General features: G+C 41.7%; 1 long non-coding RNA gene across 1 annotated transcript; it reads right to left on the bottom strand.

Moving 5' to 3' along the window:
• Positions 1–1993: 1993 nt before the first annotated feature.
• LOC124850048 lies at positions 1994–23745 on the bottom strand. Its single transcript, XR_007030831.1, has 2 exons — positions 23590–23745; positions 1994–2594 (listed from the first exon to the last, which is right to left on the bottom strand). It is a non-coding gene; the product is annotated as an uncharacterized LOC124850048 (long non-coding RNA).
• Positions 23746–24035: the final 290 nt, after the last annotated feature.

Genomic DNA, 24035 nt, shown 5'->3' with positions numbered 1-24035 from the left:
ACAACTTCTCTCACAATTTCTCTCTCTCTCTCACAATTTCTCTCTCTCGCGCACGCACGCACGCACGCACGCACGCACGCACGCACGCACGCACGCACGCACGCACGCACGCACGCACGCACGCACGCACGCACGCACGCACGCACGCACGCACGCACGCACGCACGCACGCACGCACGCACGCACGCACGCACACACACACACACACACACACACACACACACACACACACACACACACACACACACACACACACACACACACACACACACACACACACACACAGATTGAAAAACAAAAGCATATATTCCCAGTCTCACACTGTGAGGCTTTTCATTACACCACCTGCACATAGACGCCGACAAGCTCCACTCAAGAGTTATGAAGGAGACACAAATACACACATTCACATTCACCTCACACGCTGTCGTACACAAAGTAATCTGGGCTTCACATCGAGGTGTAGACTGTTGCAGCAGACAGTGGGGCCTGCCGTTCATACAGGCACAGGGAGAGTGACTGGGCAGAGACCTGGAGCCCTGGAGGGAAAAACTATTGAACAGAACAGCAAGGAGCAAAAAGCTCTAAGACGCTGCTGCAGCCCCTGACCTTTCTCACCGGCTAACATCAGCAGAGGCTCCCTAACCTGCAATTGAGGGATTAGTTCTACAATGTCAGAATATTATTATATAAGTGGAAAACCAACAGATATACAATCTGCCATATTGATGATATGATGCAATGCTATTTATAGTATGTAACAGGTAAAATGTCTGTTTTCAAAATTAGAATTTCCAGTTTTACCTGGTTGATTTACCTCTTCTGTGAAAGTCACACAGATCCCCTTTCGTTTCCTGTGGCAACCTGTGAAAGTCACCAGTCAATGTGTCCGACATCCCCATGAATAACTGAGGACCGTTATCTATCCAAACTCACCCGGGGACACTGCAGGAAGGAAACTAATGTGGAGGCCAGCGTGCATCAATAAAAGCCAAAAACAAGGACTTTGGAGAGGAGGCAGAGGTGAAATCACTGTGACCTACCTACTGTCAAAGTCTGTACTGCAGGAGACACTGACGATCAAAAAACATGAGATGAGTTTGTCATGCTGCCAGTGAGGATATGTCCTGAGTCTTTTTCTTTGTTTGTTTGTTTATCTATCAGATTATGCCAAAAGTACTGAACCAATTTGCACCCAACCTTACATGTTGGTGTGAATCTGGCTAAATGTCCAAGAAAAAAATCCAAGAAATCCTATTCACTTTCAAAGCATGAGTATAAGTTCGCAAAATTTGGTGCAGATCTTTAGCCTACTTCCCTTTTCCTATTATTTCCTATCACATCTATTTTCAATCATGAGAGCTAGATAGACGTTTCCAATGTGTGGCCTTGATGGAGGTATGTGCTCGACTGAGTGCCATTCTAGCTCTCACTGTGCTAAAAGCCCCCATTTGATGAAAAATATGGCTCCATCAGCTTGCAAGTTTCTTATTCATCATTGTGTTGTCAATGACGAATACCTTAATTTTCAACTTCACTAAAAGTAATGCAAAAGGTCTGGTGGGTCTGTCAGTTGTTCTGCCAAAGATTTTGAATCACCCAGGCAACTGGGGATATGGTTTTCCACTCATATCTGTATGCCAAATATGAAGTACGTAGCAAGCAGTAAATTAGCTTAGGTCAGCATAAAGACAAAAAAAAATTTCATCAACCGACGTGTTGACAGCAGGTAGTAGAACTGTTCCTTACATGCAGGACTCCTGCACATTTTTGAGCTAAGGTTACAATTTGTTTTCAGTTTCACTTTTGGCTGTAGATTTAATTATTAAGGACATGCAGATGCACTAAAATCTGGTATTTCCAGCAGACGTTTGGAAAAAGAACCTGCCTTAAATGTGTTGAATTTGTAATTGAACTAAGATATTACTGAATGTGTGTTCCCTGCTGAACTAACCAAAAACCTATGAAAATATATGTGAATAATTGGCACATGTTGACATGTATTTGTTTAATTACAAATTTCAAAACATAAATCCTAAAATAACCTCTGCATCCAAGACAGTGGGATATGCGACTTTAAAGGTACCTGCACATGCAAACTGCCCTTTGCAACCAGACCCAAGCCTTGACAAATAGCCTCAGCATTCAGATTCAAAGTACTTGTTTCTCATTAGAAAAGCTCTCGACAGCAAAAATTACAAAAATATTAATAAAATGTAATAGTCATGGCAGGTGTATGTGTGTGTGTGTGTGTGTGTGTGTGTGTGTTTATGTGTGTGTGTCTGTGTGTCCGCTGGTTAAGCTGATCCATCCTGAATGAGTTTGCTCTGTCAGGTCTGTATACCTAATGAACCGAATGGGGACCACATCGCAGGCACTCACTTGCACTCCAGTCACTGCTGTGCAAACGTCCTCGAGCTGCTGCTGCCAATGACTCAAACCAAAGGAACCAAACACACACACACTGACTCATACCTGCTCTACATGAAGTGTGTGTGCAGTCAGTAGATACACATGTCCTCTCTCAGACAGTCAACAGGTAATTGCCTGCCTGGTGGTGACACTGGTATCCCTCAATCCTCGTGGTGATCAATCTTAGAGAAAGAGGCAAACAAAGTGATGCCATGCCCTGGTTAGGAAAGAAGCTCTGCTCATCTAAATGGACAAATGAGTAAAAAAGAATAAACAGCTGACGCGGGCATAGAGTCCTATTGACTATTGTTCTATTTTCCTTTAGCTTTGCTGTGGAGTATTTATATTCCGAGCAGCGAGGTAATGCGTCACACATCAAGCCTGACTGACCATGTCTGACTGGAGATTGCATGTTACAGATATGATGAAGAGTTGCTGCGTAGCCATATTAATTAACGCCCCCCCCCCACACCATCACTGGCAAACACTGAGGATTGAATCAGTGAGGTGCTTTTTTTCAGTGTTTGTGTGTGCAGGCATTTCCACACATGAGTTATGAATACAGATTTGTGTGTGTGCGGCCGCTGAGATCCAAGAGCGCTCTGCATGGAAGGGGAGACACACACACAGAGAGTAAAGCCATGACTTTGGTTAACAGTAAACACACCACTGAGAACTCATTAGAGTAGCTCCCCCTCTCCTCGCTGCGCTGCTCCAGTGACGGGGCTTTAGCTCCAACCATATCTGGCATTCAGCAGCAAGCTAATTAGTGGCTAGCGCTCATTACAGTCAGGCTAGTGAGCGCGGCCTCTTTCCAACGCATCATCTGTAGCCTGTCAGAAACACAGCATGCATGTTACACTTCCAAACCGACTACGATTGGAAGAGGCTGAGTTAAGTGCTTCGCTAAATAGACAGTGTTACCCTCCATTTATTCCAGGCTCGTCAAAATGACATCCATGGGTTGCAATGGTTGGTGTTAATCCGATATTAAAGTTGTCTGACACTGTTGGACGGTCAGGAGCATTTGCTGTAATGGGTTGATGTCAATGTGAGCTCTTTGAATTGAATTAATTACTTTGTATTAATGCTTGCGCAATTGTTGCGTCAATTCAAAATCCCGATAGGATAACATAAACCAGGGTGGGGCAGTGGCCTGTTGTTAGCGCTGTCGCCTCACAGCATGAAGATTCTGGGTTTGAACATCAAGACCGGCCAGGGCGTTTCTGTTTAGAGATGGCCTTTCACCCTCATCAGCTGGGATTGGCTCCCTGCAACCCTCAAAGGATAGGCAGTATACAATATATAATGTACATATTCTTACAAGAGCTCAACTGGAAACAGCAACACGTTTCAAACAAATATAAAAAGTTCTTTGTATCCATGTTGAGGTTAGTAACAGCGGAGACAGTGAACCACAACAGTAAAGCTGTGGACAAGTTGAAAGAGGCTACATAGCACCAGAGAGCTGAAAGAAACTGAAGAGTCAGGTGTGCATTCTATTTGGATTTAACTTAATTCAACTTCAGCTTTGAAACCATATGCGTTGTTTTGGAATCTATTGAGCACAGAGATAAAAATGTCCGTGCTTATTGCACAAACTGACTCCTCGTCTTTCTATTCACACCTCGGAGGCCGAAACTATGTAAATTCTTATGTCTGGTAATATTGTTTCCAGAGACAGTGTCTTCATATTTCCAGAGTGATTACTGTTCCATATTTATCTGTGAGAAACATCCACTTTCAAGTTGTCCAGTCAGTTTTAGTAGTATTTTTTGCCACAACTATCATATATTGTGTTGCATCAACTCTCGCCTTATATGAAGTCTGCCGATGAGGGATGTTTCAGCACAACATTAATCTGTGACTGGGGGCTGAGGGTCCTCTCTGTCTGAGAATAAATAAAGTTGATCTCACTGTTGATGCATCACAGAACAGTATTGGATAATCTCCCTAAAATATGAAAATGTACAGCAAGGGCTAAGAGTTACAGTACTTAAAGTGGAATTCCTAAGAACTTTCATCATGTGGAGCTTAAGTCGAATCAAAGATTGGAAACAGTTTCATTAGACACTACAAAGCACTTGCAGGAAGTTGGAGAGACAGGCATCTAAGGCATTTCCTGTTGATGAAGAGAGAACATGTGGCCCCAGTATGGCTGCTGCTGTGAGATGATTTTACTGGATCCAGGTGCTTATTTCATTCTGATTATTAATATTTGAATTTTTTTTATCATTCCTACTAAGCAGCACTTTTCACCTTTAATAGTTTCAACCGTCATTAATAATGTCGCCCTGATAATGCTTACATCCTCAAACAAATTTTTAATAAACTGTTGGCTAAACCAGACATTAAGCAGCTAATTTAAAGCAGTAACTCATTGGAAATAAGCAAACCAATGTTTACACAAACTGAGTCCCCAAATACAGTAATTGCTCCACAAGGTTAGAGATCTCACCTATACCATACATTATTGTCCTGCAGTATTAGAAGCTGGAGTGTAGCCGCACACACAAGGCCAGCTCCATATGTTAAACAAAAGGAACCATGCATCCTCAATCAAAAAGGCTATTCATCACACAGGCTACATTCTCCATAATGATGCGTATAGATAAGGAGATAATAAGGTAAATGAGAGGGAGAGTTAAAATAATACTGTAGCCAGCACAGTTCATGCACTGTTGCACTGCTGATGAATGATGCAGCTCCCTCTCCTCCGTCTGCAGCTCCTTCCATATTCTTCCCTTCCCCCTTTGCCCACTGCAGTCCCACCTACCTTTTCTCAGATGTCAAGAGGGAAAGGGAAAATGCAATGGTACAGAAATATGTATGCATTTTGAAGTCACAAATGCGGCATGTTAGAAGCAAGTAATTTGAAAAAAACATGACAAATGACATATGCAGATAAACGTACGCAGACCTAAAGACAGATGTAGGCAAACACACGTGAGCCTCTCACTGCTCACCTGTTGGAGCTGGCAGATGGTTCTGCCCTGGAGAACTGGTAATAACAGAACAATAGCCAATTAAGGAGTGACGGCGAAGCCGGGGGGGCCAAGACAGTTCACGGATAGATTCAGTCAATTAGTCAAACACTCCATTAGGAGACTGTCCAGAGACAGCGTGTTGATTGCCTTCCATTATCCACACCAATCCACAGGTTTTGATTGGTATTTGGTGATTACTGCATGTATGGATGTTCCTATGTAGTAATGAGAGGCATTTCAAATACTAACAAAGACTTTGAGCCCCTCCATGATCTGTTTAATGACATTTGATTGTGTGACTTGACCTGGGCAAGCCAAATTATAAGTATTAATTGCAACTACAGACGGTAGAAAAGAGAGGATATTGTCTGACATCCATGGGAACCTGTAACCTTGTGTCTTCCCTGCATTAGGCTTTGTCTGTGCTGACATGCATAACCGTCTTTACGCACATTCACACTGAGAATTCTAACGAAATCGACAAAAAGATGGCGTCTCTCCTTCTCGCGCTCAGACAAAATATCCAACATAAATATGTTCATGCATTAAACATGTACACGCATGCATGCTGAACCACATAAACATACCGCCGCACACAGAGCGCGCTGACTCCGTCATCTAACTGTATCTCCTCTAAGTACGGAGCACACCGGTTCCTACCCACCGTCACACACTCCTCGTGTCGAGATCAAAGATACACTGTCTTCAGATGTGCCCTTCCCTTTTTCATGACCTTAAGCTGTCAGTGTTATCTTCTCCAGACATACACACAAACTCACACAGAGCATCCCACACACACGCGCACACACACACACACACACATGCTAACGAATCTCATGGAGGCAATTACAGAGCTGAGCCCTTCATGCTGGCTGGCTATCAAATGTTTTCCTCCCCTGTGTGGGGGTTCTTCCAGAGGAGCTTAAAGATTGCTACTGTACCTTTACGGCTTTATGTTCATAGCCTATATAACTCACAAAGACAAACCAACATGTTTTCAGATGGTTAAACACAGTCTCCAAAACTTTTATGTATTTTACTACTGTGTGGTTTTGTCTCCATTCCTGTTGTCACTTCTGCCTTTGTCTGTGCCAACTTGTGTTGTGTTATTGCCACTTCGGCTCTCTCGGTCTCCACGTTGGCACAAATAAGAAGTAAAGCAACTTGCTGCTTCTTGTCACATAACCTGGTAACAGCAACCATAGCAACCCATCACAGCCAGCCACTTTGCATACAAATGATTGTGACAGAAGCGTATATGCATGTGTGAGTATGCATAAGAAGAGGTGGTGCCAGTTTGCCGGTGGGTGGCAAAACAAATTTAGTTTTGAGTATCACTGTGTGAACATGCATGTGAAGGGAAGAGAGAAAGAAATACAGAACTGGTTTCTCACCAGTAAAGAGTGAGAGCGCAGAGACCAATTCAATTTTTACTCGCCTTTTGATTTCAGTGTGAATAAACTATGAATGGAGGACAGCACTTGATCTGTGCATCAGATGGTATTGATGTTACAGGCTTTTACGTATGTAAATGCATAAAAGAATGGGATACCTCTTTTGCGTCTCCTGTACTTCCTTAATAAACACAACTTAAGATCTTCCTCACCCTTGGCATCACAGGCCCTTTTTGTGTTACTGTGCTTTAATAATGTCTATCATCTGTTCATGCAGTCATGCAATCTGGATAACAATGTAATAACAATTAGAAACAAAGAATGTGACCTTCTTTTTCTCCATAAAAATTGATTTTGGAATATATTTTGATGACGTGCATTGGAACCTGACATGAGTATCATCATGAAACCAGGTTGAATCAATTGGTACAAACAAAAACACCATAATGATAAAAGGGAAACATCCTCTTTACCATCTGCTCTATCACAGCGTCAATTTTGAAATTGTCATAAGAGCTTTTGATGTCTCAAGTTGCCTGATAAAATTATGCTGTTTGGCAGCTCATTTGAGTTCAAAATGGTTCCAAGTAATCTAAGCTAATTTAGATCAGAGAGTGACTCAGTGTTGTAACAGGGTAAACTAACAATGAATAATAGAGACGCATCTGTGACTTCCAGCTCGTGTATTTTCGGGGATGAGTTTGTGTGTGAATGCATGCATGTGTGCGCTCGCGTTTTATGTGTGACTTGCATCTGCCTGTGTTTGTTTGATTGTGTGTATAACAGAGCAGTGTGTGTGTGTGTGGGGGGGGGGGGGGGGGGGGGGGGGGGGGGGGGGGGGGTTGCCTCTGGCCCTGGCAGCGGGCCCAACATCTGCAGGCCTGTGTTGTAGCTCAACTGTGATACCAGGGTGGCACAGCCCATGATGGATTATAGTCATTGCACAGGTACCCATGCAAAACTAATGTATATATCAGCAGGTGTTAACAGCTACAGTGATGTGCGTGTGTTTACATGGGGTGTGTGTGTGTATTTTCATTCATTCAAATTCAGTGTTTGTGAAGCTGTTGTAGCTGTAGTACGGATGTAAATAAATACATAGATATAAATAGATTATTTAAATATGAACAGATAATGAACTCTATGCAGATAGTGTATACAATTGTGTTTATTCCTGGAAAACTGGATTACCAGGAATGCACTTCCAAGCAAGTTGCAGTCTCTCAGAGTTTAGAGAACCGTCTTGCCAGCCAGCCCTGAGGTTTCACAGTGAATAGTTGCTTCAATTCATATTCTATTTAAATTATTTATAAATTGATGATGACTTTCAAAAACCTAAACACTAAGAACATTAATGACAACCCCACCACAACAAAAAATTCACCAAAAAAATAAATAAAACATTTTCAAGGTATTTCAAACAGACAACCGCCATGGTGAAAGCAAGGCTTATAGGGGAACAGCATAAGCGCGGATGGTGTCATTATTACCACCACACTGTGCAATCAGTTTTAACATCATAATGACAAGTTTAAGCCCCAAAGTTGTCTATTTCTGCTTTAATATCGAGAAGAAAAAAATCAGATCCAGCAGTGAAACACTATTTAAAATTGCCTGAAACTAAATATACACAACCTTAAGTTTTGCTTTTTTAGTTTTCTGTGTTAACCTTGTTTCCTAGAAAAATAAGTTGAGTGATTAGTAGGACTGATTTGGAGATGTGTAACAGCATGTCAAAATAAGTGTTATATAATGCAAGTCAGTTTATTAATAATAAAGCAAAATCAAATCAATACTGACAACCAGTCATTCCAGACCCTAACCCCACTTCATCTCACTAAAGATAAAAATATGTATATATTTTTCTTTACGTTTAAAGAAGAGTTCAATGTTTCGGAAAATATGTTTATTTGCTCTCTTGCCAAGGGAGTTCGATACCACTTTCATGTCAACAAAGCCAAGCTATGGCAGCGTCCAAGTCTAATCTAGGCCAAGTCCCTTCTGGGCTACAGCTTCATACTATTGCATTATCAGATTTGAATTCATGTAAGACTCTTACTCCATTTCAGTTTGTTCGTTTTCACATCTACAGTACATGCATGTGTGCATGTATGTACCACACAAAGGCGTCTTCTCTTATCAACTGCAACATACTGTACACTGAGCCGCACAGGCCAGCTGACGGCCCTAAAACAGTGGGAAGTACAATCTCTTCAAGCCTCATCTTGCTTTTTTGTCTGTAAGATCTCTGGCTGTTTGAGTGTGTTTTGGTTTTCCTCTTCTCCTTCCTCTCTGTATCACATGCATTGCACTCTCAGTAGCCCAACCGGCAACGCCGCTCTAGGAAAAATGGATCTCTCCAAGATTACTTTGTCATCACGATGCACAGCTTGCCCACCAGGTCTTTTAAGGATTCGCATCAAAGTGGCTGCAGTGATGTGGAGGTGAGGAGGTGTGTGGGTATAGAGTACTACCCCCTCTCACTCAGCATCTATGAAAAAGCTTAAATTCATATTTCATAATTATGTCACATACAATAGTAGTGTTTTGGGTACAGTATGGCTGTGTTTGAGAGAGAAAGCTTTAACTGCAGCACAATTTACAGTAATTTTGAAATCAGTCGTCATGCCCCGCTGAAACAAACTGGATTTTTTTTTTTAACACAGAGGGAGAGGAAGGGGAAAGTGCAGAGATGATTCCAAAACTGCCCAAAGGAGGGAGCACTCTTCCACAAACAAAGACCTAAAAATCAACTTGAGGTCAAAAACAGAGTTTGCAAAACTGGGGCAACGTTATTCTAAAATTATGCAGATGCAGCGGCAAATTTCAAGCCAAAGCGAGTCAATAACATTTCATCTGACATTTCATCTTCCATCGCTCAAAAAAGATCTCAGGCGTTCTAAATTTGCCACACGCTTCAAAAATCTTGAGGTCTGATGTGTCAGTGAAAAACAAAAACCAGCAATTCTTTGTGGATATCTGCCAGTCTATCAAGACAAGGCTGCAACTTTTTCTTTTTTCACGAGAAAAACAAGAAACATTGTAAATCACTGTGAAGTGTGTCGCTGGCGGGTTAAGAAGGATTTGCCGAGCCCTTATCTTATCTTTGAACACAACTCTGATTAAGACTAAGATCTCAGATGGCTTGGATAAACAACCTCAGGTATTGTGGAATCTGAGACATGTAAACAAGCATTTGAACAAAACGTGAAAAAACATCACAAGGTCTCCAATTCTATGGAGAGTTGAGAAATCAACTGGGCCCTGAAAATCTCATCCGGGTCATTTTTTATTAGACTGAAAATGGAGGGGAAAAAAGAATCAAACGTATTTTTGATCAATATTTCAAATTCTTCCGTTTTTCAGATGAGCCTGTATGAAAGAGTTTTGAGACAAGTAGAAACTATTTCAGGGTCATGTTTTAATGAGGAGACGGCAAGGCGGTGTTGATCAGACACATTAATTGTCAGTGCTCATCTTTGAAGTCGAACATCTGTATGTGACTGTGCACTTGATGAACTGCAACTTCGTCAACCGTGCCATTAGATAGCATTTCACTGCTAATTGTTTTCATGTCATCAGGATTATTATAAGCTTTTTTGTGCATGTGGTGATGATAGTAGGGTCGTCCATCTACTGCCTCTTTGATCCAATCTGAATCTACTATGTTTCCATGAACAATTATATATCTGCAGACATCTTACTCGCGAGCTCCCTTCTTCTAGTGGATGCAGATGTTAATGAGCTTGATGATGCAGGCCAACCTTCACCTGCTCAGCCCGCTTGTTAATCCTCCTGCAGCACCTCTGGCTGCCCCGACTGTGTCCCAGGACTGATACCAAGGTGAGGACATATTCACCAGTGAGGGGACTCTCTTAGTCTATTCCTCTCTGCATCCCACTCCCCCCCTTTTCATCTTGCTTTTGTGTTTGCCTTTTTACGCAAAGCTTATCCTGCCTTCCTCCCGCCCTCTCTGCATCCCTCGACCACTGTGCTACTGTTTCTCTCCTCTGTCCCACATCACTACTCTCTTGCATCTTCCCTCCTCCCCTTCCCTCTCTCTCTCTCCCTCTTGCATCTGTTTGGTTATTCCCAGGGGTCGCGAGGGGCCAGAAGGGTCCATGAATAAGTCATTTACACTGGCCCCCCCAGACTCTGTGATCATCGCCAACCTGTTCAAAAACACGGTTCCCCGCCACCTCTCTGGCTCCCTCTGCACCCCTCTTTCTGCATCCATAAGCAATGAAAATATAAATTAATAAAGCATAAGGGGCTGTGTGTGTGTGTGTCACCACCTAGGTTATGGGATGTTCATTGGCAGGGTAAGATGACATGGATTTGAGAGTTTAAATGTACTACTGAAATTCCCATTGGTTAAGAGACTTGGCTAAACAAATAGGTGTTTCTTGTAAATTGACACACATATGAGAGGGGATCAAATTATTTGATCAATAAGATCATTTGTATTTTGAGAAATAAATGGGTTGGATTTTTCTTTGACTGAAAATAATCGTTAGATGCAGCCCTAAACTTTTGAAAAGTGAATAATTCTGTATAATAATTCTGAATAATAATAGTCTGTGGTGGCCAGCGTCCTCTTTTATGCCGTGGTCTGCTGGGGAGGAAGCAGCAAGAAGAGAGACGCTGGTCGACTGGACAGACTGGTGAGGAGAGCTGGCTCAGTGGTGGGCACAGAGCTGGACTCTCTGGTGACAGTGGCAGAAAAAAGGACCCTGGACAAACTGCTGTTCATACTGGACAACGCCAACCACCCACTGCACAACACCTTCACCAGGCAGAGGAGTGTGTTCAGTGGCCGACTGCTGTCCCAGTCCAGCTCCACCAACAGACTGAAAAGCTCTTTTGTCCCCCTGGCCATGAGACTGTACAACAGCTCCTAGTCAAGGCAGGGAGGACAATACAAAAGGACAATTTATTTCTACCTTCATTTGCACATCCATTTTGCACCGTTCCCATTTTGCACTGTCATAAGCTATTTTTTATAGTTATAGTTTAATATTTAATTTAATTTTGTATTTTTATTTTATGTAGGATTGATGTATGTTTAATGTATGTATGTTTGTAAATGCTGCTGGATGCCTGAATTTCCATCGGGATAAATAAAGTATCTACTAAACTAAACTTATTATTTTAGTCAAGTTTAATCAAAAAAGAAAAATCTATTTTCTGGTTCGACATTCCTAAATGTTAAGATTAGATGTCATGCCTGATGGAAAACTGATTGTTGGTCACATTGATGGTATGTGGAAAAGTTATGATAGACATTTTTCGCAACTTCTTGACATGGGAGGGACAATGGCTAATTGATAAATTAAGAAAATAATTGGCAGATAACGCTATAAGAAAAATGATAATTTGCTGGCCCATAAATGCCATACAATAGCAATCTGCTTTACTTGTCTAATTCAATTATGAATAAAGGTCAAAGTAATCATGAGATCAAATTTAAGGAATAAAGGGGGCGCACTGAGACTTGGTGGTGCAAGAACTGTATTTAACTTTATATAGGTTTATAAAGGTTAAGGTATAGGTATATGACATAAAAATAGATGTCTAGAATAGACTTAAACCACATTTTTAGACAGAACATTTTGAGAGCCAAACATCCATGATTCATCCATGACCTGAAATATAAGAGCAGATTGCTCACCTGAGTATCCTACAAGGAGCATTTCTCAAATTCTTACAGGAGTCTAGAAAGGTCCAGGAAGTTACTTCTTGAATTCAGGGAAGAAGAAATAAGAAAAAAAAAACTAGTAGATGGCGAGTTAATGAGGTCAGCAAAAATGAAAGGCTTGAAGTATGATGAGAATTCTAGATGTATTTGATCAATGAAAACACGGTTGATTAGTCTGCTGCTAATGAAAGTAATACAACCCCTTGAACTCCAATTTGTTCCAGTGCAGACAACGGCATCAGATATTGTTGTAAAGGACAAAAAGTCTTAAACTTTAGTTACGTCTACACATGTAGGTGATTCTGATGACCTTGATGAACCAAATTATTTATTTGCACACAATGTCTGAGTGGAGGAGGCAGTTTTAGATGAAGTGGCAGGAGGTTTTGCATGGTTGACAGCAGTCATAGAGGTGGGATACTGTTTTAAAACATCCCCAACAAAAAAACTCAAAACAATTTATATAGTAAATAATCAAATCAAGTAAATGTGTGATTTATATTTGGTTGAATTGCATTGATGTCCTACGTAGCTAAAGCATCTCTGAAGAGGTGACAGTCCCTAAAGGACTTGCAAATTTGTTTGTCCCGAGGACAAGAGCTTGTGATTGTGAATCTTCAAAATAGTTAATAGTAATTATTTTTACTCTATATGGAAATAAATATACATTGTGATTATTGATAGGTTTCATTAACAACAACAAAATTGTATCCTACTGACTTATAAAGACTGCCACAGTGTACGGCTAAATACTAATTTAAAAGGTCATGACTTATTCTGCAAAGCTCCAGTGAAGTTGTTGCAAATCCAACTTGTTTTTTTGCCTTAAAATATTACAACAACTCTCAGTGAAATCCTGATGAATGGAGGAGGTGGAATGAAGGTCAGCACAACACATGCATGACAATTACAAGCCTTAAGTATGATTTATAGGTCGAATCTCGATCAAATATAAATGCCACTTAGTGGGCTGAGGAGCTGAGAAAGAAACAACTTGTGCAGTGGTGTGGATTTCTAGGCCGTGTTGGGCTCATGTTGGTAGGTTTCTCTCCTATTTGTTAGGTATTTCTTTGCTATATGAGTATATGCATTGTGTTTTCAGGACACAGGAAGTCAAACTGGCATATTATATTGGAGATTTATCCTGCCACATTCCTTTTACAATAATGCTGTTAAATTGTGGAATAACTGATGTGAAGAAATGTGTCTAGTATCTAACTTATATTGCCTCCCACCTGGAGCAATGACACAACTGAAGTAACATCAATATGTCAAAATTTCTGAGATAGTGAAAGGAACATTTCCACGGCCGTCTTGCCAGTTTGCAGGCTAGACAGGACATTTGACTCATATTGAGCAGACGAGGTCAAGTACCTGACTGAAGGACACCTCAGCACATTTGTGGGGATGGGATAATGAACCTGGTCTCATCGGATGAGGGACAACCCCTCAAGCGGCCAGAGGCTGTCCTGCTGTTCTTAGCAGGGTGCAACCGGCAGATCAACCTGCTCATCAAAAGTTTTACAAGGTGCATCTCTTCGCCAAATGAGTTCAACCTTGTTTTTATGGCTGCTCATGTTCATCCATGCATGAAATTGTGAATACTGTCAAAGTCGCCTTTGTTTTGCATGTTAACAACTTAATCAAAGCCTCCTCATAATCAAAGTAAGACTGTGATTACATTATTCAATGCATACAACACGGATTTATAATTTTAATCAACGTGAGGTGGCTAAACTCTCTCACCTCCGGGCAAAAGGATCCAAGGTTTTCATTTCCAGCCAAAGTCATATCAGAGTCTGCATGATCTCCTTTCTCAAGGTGTTCACACAACTCACAGAAAAAATGGACGGCTACTGGTTATTTTTGACATCTGTGATAGGTTTGTAACCAGTAGGGTTTGATCGGGGACGTCATGAGAAACTAATACTTCGGCACCAAGTTGATGCCAAAAGTCTGAAAACCCGACAGAACTTGTTTTTCTCCAGCAACTGACGAGTGCAGTATAACAACCCCTATAAGTATTCTAGTCTGACATCAAACCAAAAGGGAAGCAGAAGACAGAAATAAGACACAGCAACAATAACAACATCATGTCGAACGGCAAGTTCAGGTGCAGCAACAGGAGCGCCAGTATGCAATCGGTGTCACAGAGCACTTTGATCAAAAGGAGGAGAACACGACATGAGCATGGCCGGTGTTAAGCTGAGTTCTGCCTGTACGCTTGAAAAGTAAAAGCGCATATATAGCCAAAGCAGTATCCACTGAGTTTAAGCAGAATCATGCCTGCCAGCAGAGGACGGTAAAAACTTTATGGATGCTATACCGGGCCAGGGGTGGGATTTCTTCTGGTTCAGCTGATGGTCAGTCTAACTGACAGACAGGTCATTGTGTTTGTTTGTGTGAGAGAGAGAGTGACTGACAGTGGGACACAGAGCGCTGCACACAGCTTTATAATAGAGATACAGACATAGACACCAAGTCAGAGATCTTTAATCTTGTGAAAGTTTTTTGGATGTTGTTTTTTATTTTAAGTGTACAGGCGTACAGCCAGAGTCTCGGTTATTAATGGGTAATAGTTACAAATACAGCACGTGTGCAGGGAAAGAATCGCCCTGTCTTTTTTTCCTGTCTCCTCCGGCATGTGGCACTCTTAACCTTCCTGGTTACACCTCCTCTCTTCCATCTCAGTCCTTATAAGACCTCCCCTCTTGTGCCTCATTGAGTTGGTCACGTTTATGTTAAAAATTTAACTTTTGTATTATATAACACTGACAAGCAATGGGAAGCTGCAGGACAGCACAACCTCTACTGTGGAGGGTGAATGATGGCAGCACTTACCCGCTTTCAAAAACCTCCTTTCTCACATGTTCGTGAAATGGAACTCATGGTCTGTTGCAGATGCTGTCTTTGACATTTTAAAGTAGAAGTGAAGTATTTTTCCTGTCTGTAGTCATATCTACTGTGTTTCTTTCAAAGAATCAGAGCAAACTGCAATTATAAATGTCAATCCAAGGATCGAGGTGAACCAAGTTTTACTCCACCATTCTGGCAGTAGCCTCTACTCTCAGTGGTCCCAAACAGCAGAATGACCCATGTAATTACAAAAAACATGCTCTTGTACAGTGAAGTATTATACACAAGTTTTTGTGACACAATGATGTTTTTATGATTATTATTATTTTCCCACATATAAAAGAATCTCAAACAGAAATCCTTTCTCCAACTCAAAATAGCAAAACGGTCCTTATCACTGCAAAGCAAGCTATCTGTTCCGGGAATTATAGAAGCAACATATGACTTTTGTACATCCAAAGACTCCACAAGCCTGATTTGCAATTCTGTAGTCCCAAGTGGCTGTGAGAGATAACAGTTTGAATTTCTCAAAAGTTTGAATGTCTTCATTACTCAGAAAATATGTATTATGCTGTTGTTACACTGTCAGTACTAAATTCCCTCTTTTTGTGTCTGATAAGACCGGGAATGCAAAAAATAGCTCTCTACAGACTTAACACTCCAACACTGAGGTTGGGGAAGGTTTTGCATTTTGCTCCAAAGTTTTTGATTCCTCACTTCCCTGGTGGAACTGAGATAATCACCTACCAGAGAGAATTTGTGGTCTTCTATGTGAAATACAAGCAGGAGAAAATAGACAACAATTGCATCAATGCTATAGTCAGAAATGATTGGCAGCTAGATGGCAAAAAGACAGAACTTAACCTTGATTACTACTATGATTATTGTATATGGCCTTAAACTGACTGACCAACTGAATTCATGTGAGCTTTAATGAGATTATTACAATTATTATAATTATTATAATATAATATGAGTAGCTGTTTCAAATGGGATACATTTATTAAAAAAGAATTTTTAAAATTGAAAATATTTTGTCAAATCATCATACCATTCTGCAGTTCAACTCATCTTACAGAGGCTTTTGTCATCGTCCCATTAACTGTTTTGATTTCATGTCTGTAACTTTACTGTTTTGGTTCAGTCTCACTGCTCTCATTAAAAATGCTTTATTCAGCAAACAAGCTCTGATAACTCGGCTACCTGCCCAGTACCAAATCAGCCGGTAAACACTGTGGAGCTTTGAGGAGCTAAAGAACCAAATATTTAGCCTGTTAATAGACACCACACCTCAGGTTCCAATGGGTTGGGTGTTGTGCTTACTGACCAGTCAAGTTTTTTAAAGATTGCCTTAAAAAGGAACACAATATTAGTCTGAATGAATGAAGTAAAAACAAAATGGCAATTGAGTGTAAATAGTTAGCTACCGGATATTTCCGACAGGAGTTTGTGGAGAGCAAAACAGAGATACAAGTGAAGTGATGACGGCAGGTTGCTAAGAACATGATTCCAACTGAATCACACAACTCACAGTTCTTTAAATTCTAAAACAGATGCAACCTGGAAAAGATGTAGGCAGTGTCTACCTGTGTATTGCCTCTAGCGTAATGAAGGTCAAATAAATTCTGGCGAAAAATTATCTGTGGATTATCAGGTAGTGAGATCGGGACTCTCACATCAACCTAATCTATGAATTATACTAGTATACAGGGTTTTTTTTTCACATGCAGTGTCTTGCCTGGTGCAGTTTTAATGTTGTCTGAGACAAGCTCGTTGCAGATTGGAGGGTTCTTTCAGGACGAACTCCTGGCAGATGAATGAATGAATTCTAATGCACGGGAGTGCATGAACAGCTGTGTGCCATACAGAACGGAGGAGGAGGATGGTGGGAGGACAGAGGGAGGATAAAGGGAGGGGAAGCAAGTGGGGTGGACGAGGTGGAGGAGGAGACGTCTGCCAGGGGGGTTGGCTTGGCTCTACATTGGCGGGAACAGAAGGAAGACAGAAAGTCTCTCAGGCATCCTTCATTCCTCTCTACCCATTTATCAGTCTCTGCCTCTTCCTCTCCCCCCATTTTCACATCACATCTGGACTCACTCTATCGCTTTTTTCTCTTTTCGACACCACTGTTGGATTCCTCACATTGCCCGTCTTTCTCCTTCCTGTCCAGGCGCTATATATCCTCATCTTTCATCCTTTACTTTCATTCCTTTTTTTCTGCTGCTGCCTCTTTGTGTATGTTTTAACCGTCTTCTCATTGCTCTAGCTTGGTGTGAGATCTGTGCCAGTGCGGTCTAGATTGTGCCACCCCACCAAGAGAGTGGGTGTCAAACACAGACACTGGCACAGCTTGCCAGGGAGATGGCACCACACTGAAGCCAATGGCTGCAGCGAAACATGAATACTGAATATATCTGCTGCCACCCACTCATCCAGTGGGTTAAAACTGAATGAATAACTCTACTTCGAATAAAATGTACAGATTTTCTGTCCTTATTTCTGCCACTGTAAGAAGGTAGAAGTGGGTCAGATTTATCTGTTGGTCCACTTGCCTGTGAAGTGATGAGAACAGATTGGCAACAGTCGAGGTGATTCGTGGGTGGGGATTCTTTTGGCCTTGGTGGCGTACATTTGGTGGGCCGGTGACCTAACATCAAATCTATGTGGCGTTTCCCAGAAGCATCACTGGTTGCCTGGTATTGGATTTTCTGCCAGTAGAGTCAACCGTTTCAGGGAATAAGGCCAGTATGCTGTTCCTGTGGACCTTTAGATTTCTTGTGGGGTGCTGCCAGTGTAGTACTGATCATTTGGTGGTGGGTCAGGGCGATGACAAACCAATTATAACCTGATACCGTGGCTTAACTTCTAGTAGAAATTGCCATCGACCAGACGACACGAAACCTCCAAAAATGTCCAACGGGTCATCTCCCAGGAAGCTGGGCATACATCTGGGGGGCATTGCTGGTCTTCTCTCTTTGTTTCAACTGGAGAAGATAAAACTGTTTTATCAAGGTTTAGGTGAGAAAAAAAAAAAATATATATATATATGCAGCACTATGAAGTCAGACAAAAAGGATTTCACATCAGCACATGATTGACAAATCTTTAAAAAAGTATAACAAATATAAAAGACATACATTGACTAAAACAACTATCAATATATGCATAGGCGATACAAAATACAATACAAACACAAAAGTATCGGATATCTATTGTCCTATATGAAGATTTATTCAGCATAGTCACTAGATGACTGTAGTTTCAATGTAGATACTGGTTCAGACATATCTCAACTTTGCCATAGCCTTACATTTTTAGGATTGCACCAAATTACTTGAAAACAGTTGGGGTAAGAAATGATTAACTAGGTTACAGACTAACTGGATATAATTTCCATATTATTTAGGCCATGTTAAAGTGAGGGAGAAAGCTGCTAGTTTGATTTTCACGATTGGAATGTCGTGCAAATTAACTATTTTAATTTATCTGTAAACTCTTTTCACACCTCTAGGAGTGAGGAAAAGGGAATGGAGGACCGTAGTGTGTGTGTGTGTGTGTGTGTGTGTGTGTGTGTGTGTGTGTGTGTGTGTGTGTGTGTGTGTGTATGTGTGTGTGTGTGTGTGTGTGTGTGTGTGTGTGTGTGATTTCAGTGGGAGTCCATGGTGTGAGGAAAGAGGATTCACACCTTAGTCCTTTCATGTTTCTTCCTTCGAGAGAAGTCACAATCAAATATTAATCAGTGATGGGTCCTGTTCGAGTGGAATGAACTCACTCGGAGAGGGTCTTACTTGTTTCATCCCATTTTCTTTATGTGCTTTTGACCCAAATGTTGGTTATACATTTCTCTGATATGCTAATTGGCTGGTCTGTTTTGATAAAAGAGGTCCCTTGTTTATCTTTCCTGTCCCAAATAAAAGTGAAATGATGAGGAGGCAGGAAGAGAGTATACCTTTTGGTCATAAAAATATTGGTGTCCTTAATCTGACTGCCTTTACTGCTGTCTCTGGCATCCAGTGTCCGCTATATCAAAGTGTCATGACACAAAATATTGAAAAAATTGACAGTAGGGCCCATGAAAAGGTTTTTTGTGGGGTTTTTTTCAGAATTGTTTGAGTTAATTGTTTTGGCTAATACCAGCTGCAAGTAGCATCATCATCATCATCATCATCATTATCATCAAGACCATCTGACATCAGATGTCTTGAAAAAGAGAAGCAATTCTGCCCATCGCATCAGAAATGTTAGTGTGGTATGTGTGCAGCAATTTTGTATGACCTGCTAAGGTTCAGAAAAAAAAATGAATTGGCCCTTGACATAATATACAGTAGGTTCCCCACCCGTGTTTTAAAATATCAACACAGAGATATTGCTTTAAATCTTAGTGCTGCAGTTCAGGAGTTTGTGACAAAAAAGAACAAAACGAGAAAAGAAAACAGAGGACAGAGAGAGTGTGTAAGAGGCATGAAAGACGAAAGATCAGACAACCTGGATGACAAATGATAGGTGAGAGGTTTAATGCTGAAAAAACAGAGAGAATGATGCAACACAGACGGGAGCTTGAAGATGCAGGTATTGCTGATGAACATCTTGTGAGTCTTTTAAGTCAAACCATGATTAAACAAATATAGAAACTGATCAAGCATGTTCAGACTTGTGAATGAGAGAATGTCTTTTCAGTTGTGCTAGAGGTCACCACAGAAATAGGCTAATACTGCGAGTCATATTCAGTGACTGTTAAATAAGCTAAACTAAAAACTCTAAAAACTGAGGGACAACAAAGCCAATTAAACTACACTAGTGCAAAGGACTCATACAGAATTGGAGTTGAAAATAAGACCTACCTATCTTTATACTACTTCCATAAAATACATTTGTTTTATAATGAATCAACATTCAGTGTTGCAACCACTTGCAGATGCTTTGTTACACCAGGCTCCAAAGATAAATACACAATCAGAAATATCGTCTACACAAAGAAAAGCCAGCGAGTGTTAGTATTGTAATTTTCACCCCGAGCTCTGTTCAGCGACCCTGAATGAAAGCCTCCTCTCCATCCCAACAGAAATCCATGACTCAGACACACACACTCAACATGCACTCGAAAAGATTACAGCCAACACTCCAATGCACACACACAAGGCTGTACCCCCTCCTGACCCCCCCACTCCCGGTGGAAGCACCCCGAGATCAGCAGCGCGACCGTTGGGTGGCTAGTGGCCCGGGCCGGTGTGACGACCCCGCTCTGACAGAGTGTCAATACAAAGCAATTTACAAGCGCATGAAAAATCGACCCCCGATAACAGGCAATTTCTCTGCTCTGCTGCCTCAAGAGGCGTGACCCGCCTCCTGAAAATGAGGGGTGGGGGGGACAAAGAAGAGGAAGAGGAGGAGAGGGGTGATCACAGTCCAGTGGATGTGATTACAGCCTATACTGTGCCCTAAACGAGGAGCAGGGCGGGAGGGAGGCAAAGAAAATTGAACAGTAATAGGGCAGGCAAGGGAATAAGCGCGAGCGATTGTAATGGTGATGTGAGGAGCAGAGAAATCACTGTGATGAGTGTGATGGTTGGAATTCACCAGTAGGAAAATCGAGAAGTTAGACTAAAATGTATCAGGAGGCCGGGAGTTTAGAAGCTCATAACTATGCAGGACTGACAAGGAGACGAAAAGAGAAGAACAATGAGTTTCTGAGGAGATAGGAAGGAGGATGGAGCAAGGAAAGAAGTGGCAGCGTTGTTGTTGCTGTTGCTGATGAAATGTGGATTGCGTGTGTGTGTGTGTGTGTGTGTGTGTGTGTGTGTGTGTGTGTGTGTGTGTGTGTGTGTGTGTGTGTGTGTGTGTGTGTGTGTGTGTGTGTACTGGAGGCCACAGGTGAGGACAGAGATAATGACCTCATTCCTCTTCTCTTTCTCCGAGACACTTTTCTTCCACAGCATTCTATTCATCAAGCCCTCTATCCATCTCTCCATCGCTCAGTCCCCTCTTACTTCTAATTCTCCCTCCTCTTTGTCGAAAAGCCAGACGTCACACCTTCATCCAAACAGACAGGAGCACACACCACGGAAGAAATATAGCAGTCTGTGAAATGTGTGTGTATGGTTCCGCCTGTCACAGGAAAAAACATGCACACATGGTGTCATGGACAAAAATTGAAAAGAAATTCCTATTAAAACACCACTTCCTCATAAGTTCATCTGTGTCAGGTTCAAAGGCTGCAGCGAGAGGAGAGGTCGAGTAAAATGAACCAACGTCAGTCTAAATAAAGGTTCAGGTTCAACAAAAGGTTCAACAAAAAAACTGTGACTCTTTAAAATTTCTTTTTAACTTAAATATATGAAGTTCCACTGAGGAGAAGCAGTTGTCTTCTTTAAAGACTCGGAATTTGGTTGTGAATCTACATTACAAGATAGTCAAAAACTACTGAACTTGGACTCCTTGCCCTCTGTAGACATGTTTAAAAATCATTCAAAAAGGAGATATCAAAAATTTTAAAAAAGAGATATTGTATCTCAATGGGCCTTTCTGTTAAAAAATGTTAAAATACACCATCACAAACAGGACACCTTGTCCTCAACTGTACCTATACTGCATGGACTTTCAACAACTGTTCTTTATAACTGTAGAATTTAGAAGAATAATTTAAACATTTAGTAGCTGTTCCGTGCCTCGCTGAAAAGTGATCCTTTTAACCGTTCACCTACAACCAGTGGTAGATCCAGCAAGTAAGAAAAGATTCTCCAAAAGCTCTGCACAGTCAGAATCCATTACTGAAGCCTTTGGACTCTAAGAATGACCACATACTGTAGGAGGGTACACAGTGAGGGTTGATACACTTGCTACTATAGTGCTGATATATAACCACAGTATATCACATGGGGCAGATAGTACTTCACTATGACCTACGACAGAGGCTGTTCCTCCCTCACAAACTATCTCTGACGGCGTTGTGCAGAGTTTCATTTCAGCCAAATTCATTGGTTACAGCTGATGCAACGAACAGACAACCACAGCACTGACGCATGCGCAAAGGGGATGAGGACAGTAACTGGTGGACTAATGAAGCACACTCTTATTAAAATAATAGATTTCTCTACGTTTGAAAACTGGTGGAAATATTTGGGATAATAAAAGTACACAACTCTACAAAATTATTGGTCTATTAATTTTTCTAAACATTTTAATGCAGGAGAAGTTACACAGTATACCTTTAAGGTATATTTTGCTGTTACACAGCTTCCTACGGGGGCCCTGAGAGCTCACAGCACGGCAACTTAAGAAAACACATGCAAATAGACAATCTGAATCATGCGATTATAATGTCAATATAATTCAAAAATCACTTATTTTTTATCTCATTTTCCAACACCACTGACGGAGGGAGAACCTTAATAGCGCAGCGAGTCAAAATCTGCGGCAAACAACAACATCAGACATGTGCATCACTTTTAAGCTTCATCTGGAAACACAGCGCTTATTCTTAAGATGTTTTCTTAATTTGCCCGTGTTTTTTTCTATTGGCATGTGTTTTCTTAAGTTGCAGTGCTGTGAGCTCTCAGGGCCACCGTAGCTTTCTCACTTGCTGGTTGAGGATTCCTTTCTGTAACTGTTCCAAATTACTTTAAAATAGCGTCATCTGATACAGTAACAGCAATCATGAGTGACTGCCAGCAATAAAAATAGTACAGCTGCACAGTGCACAACACACTGAGGAACTGTGCCCCCCAAGGGTGCCACCTGCTAGTACCTGCAGTGTGTTGAGGATATTTAATCTTTCAGCCAGTGATCATTTCAAAGAATATCATTGAGGACCTTTAAAAAAATTAAGATGAATAAAACTATAGAACATAGCTATAATAGCAGAAAATGCTTTGGCAGTAAAATAGCACAGCCATTAAGCAGCATCTAAGGTTGACTAAGAAAATGTGAGCTTAGTAACATTAGCTAATGTTACAGGGTGATAGAAAGTAGCTAGTAGCATATTGTACCCATGTAAACGTACTAATGATGAAATATTTTTGACTCAAGACTGAAACTAGCTAAGCAGAAAGGAGGACAAAACGAGGAGAAATAAACAAAATGTCTGACATTTAGAACTATATATAAAGAAGGGCTGAAAAGCTGTGGACAGCAGAATAAAGCATCAACAAGGCAGCACACGTGGAGACACAGACTACTTCCTGACTGCAGCTACACCAGGAAGCAGCACGTTGCTAGGTAACGCACCGGCTGCGGGGAGACTCACCTGTGTTGACGTCACTGCTGCTCTGAGAGCGTCAGGCAGGTCCGAGTCCAGGTCCGGGTCCAGGTGAGGGTCCAGGTCCAGGTGAGGGTCCAGGTCCAGGTCCAGGTGAGGGTCCAGGTCCAGGTCCAGGTGAGGGTCCAGGTCCAGGTCCAGGTGAGGGTCCGGGTCCAGGTCAAGGTCCAGGTGAGGGTCCAGGTCCAGGTCCAGGTGAGGGTCCGGGTCCAGGTCAAGGTCCAGGTGAGGGTCCGGGTCCGGGTCCGGGTCCAGGTCCAGGTGCGGGTCCAGGTCCAGGTCGCTCAGCCGCTGCTCCACCATCCTCCACGGAGATTTTCATCCCTTTTGATGTGAACGAGCGTCCTGCAGACACAGCAGCTCCACTTCAGCCTGAGAGCGGGGAGGTGTCCTCTCACCCAAACCGTCATCTTCTTCGTGACCAAGACCTCTTG

Source organism: Scophthalmus maximus, chromosome 6 (genome assembly GCF_022379125.1).
Source record: "Scophthalmus maximus strain ysfricsl-2021 chromosome 6, ASM2237912v1, whole genome shotgun sequence".
Taxonomy (NCBI): domain Eukaryota; kingdom Metazoa; phylum Chordata; class Actinopteri; order Pleuronectiformes; family Scophthalmidae; genus Scophthalmus; species Scophthalmus maximus.
This window is presented reverse-complemented; position numbering and strand designations above follow the sequence as displayed.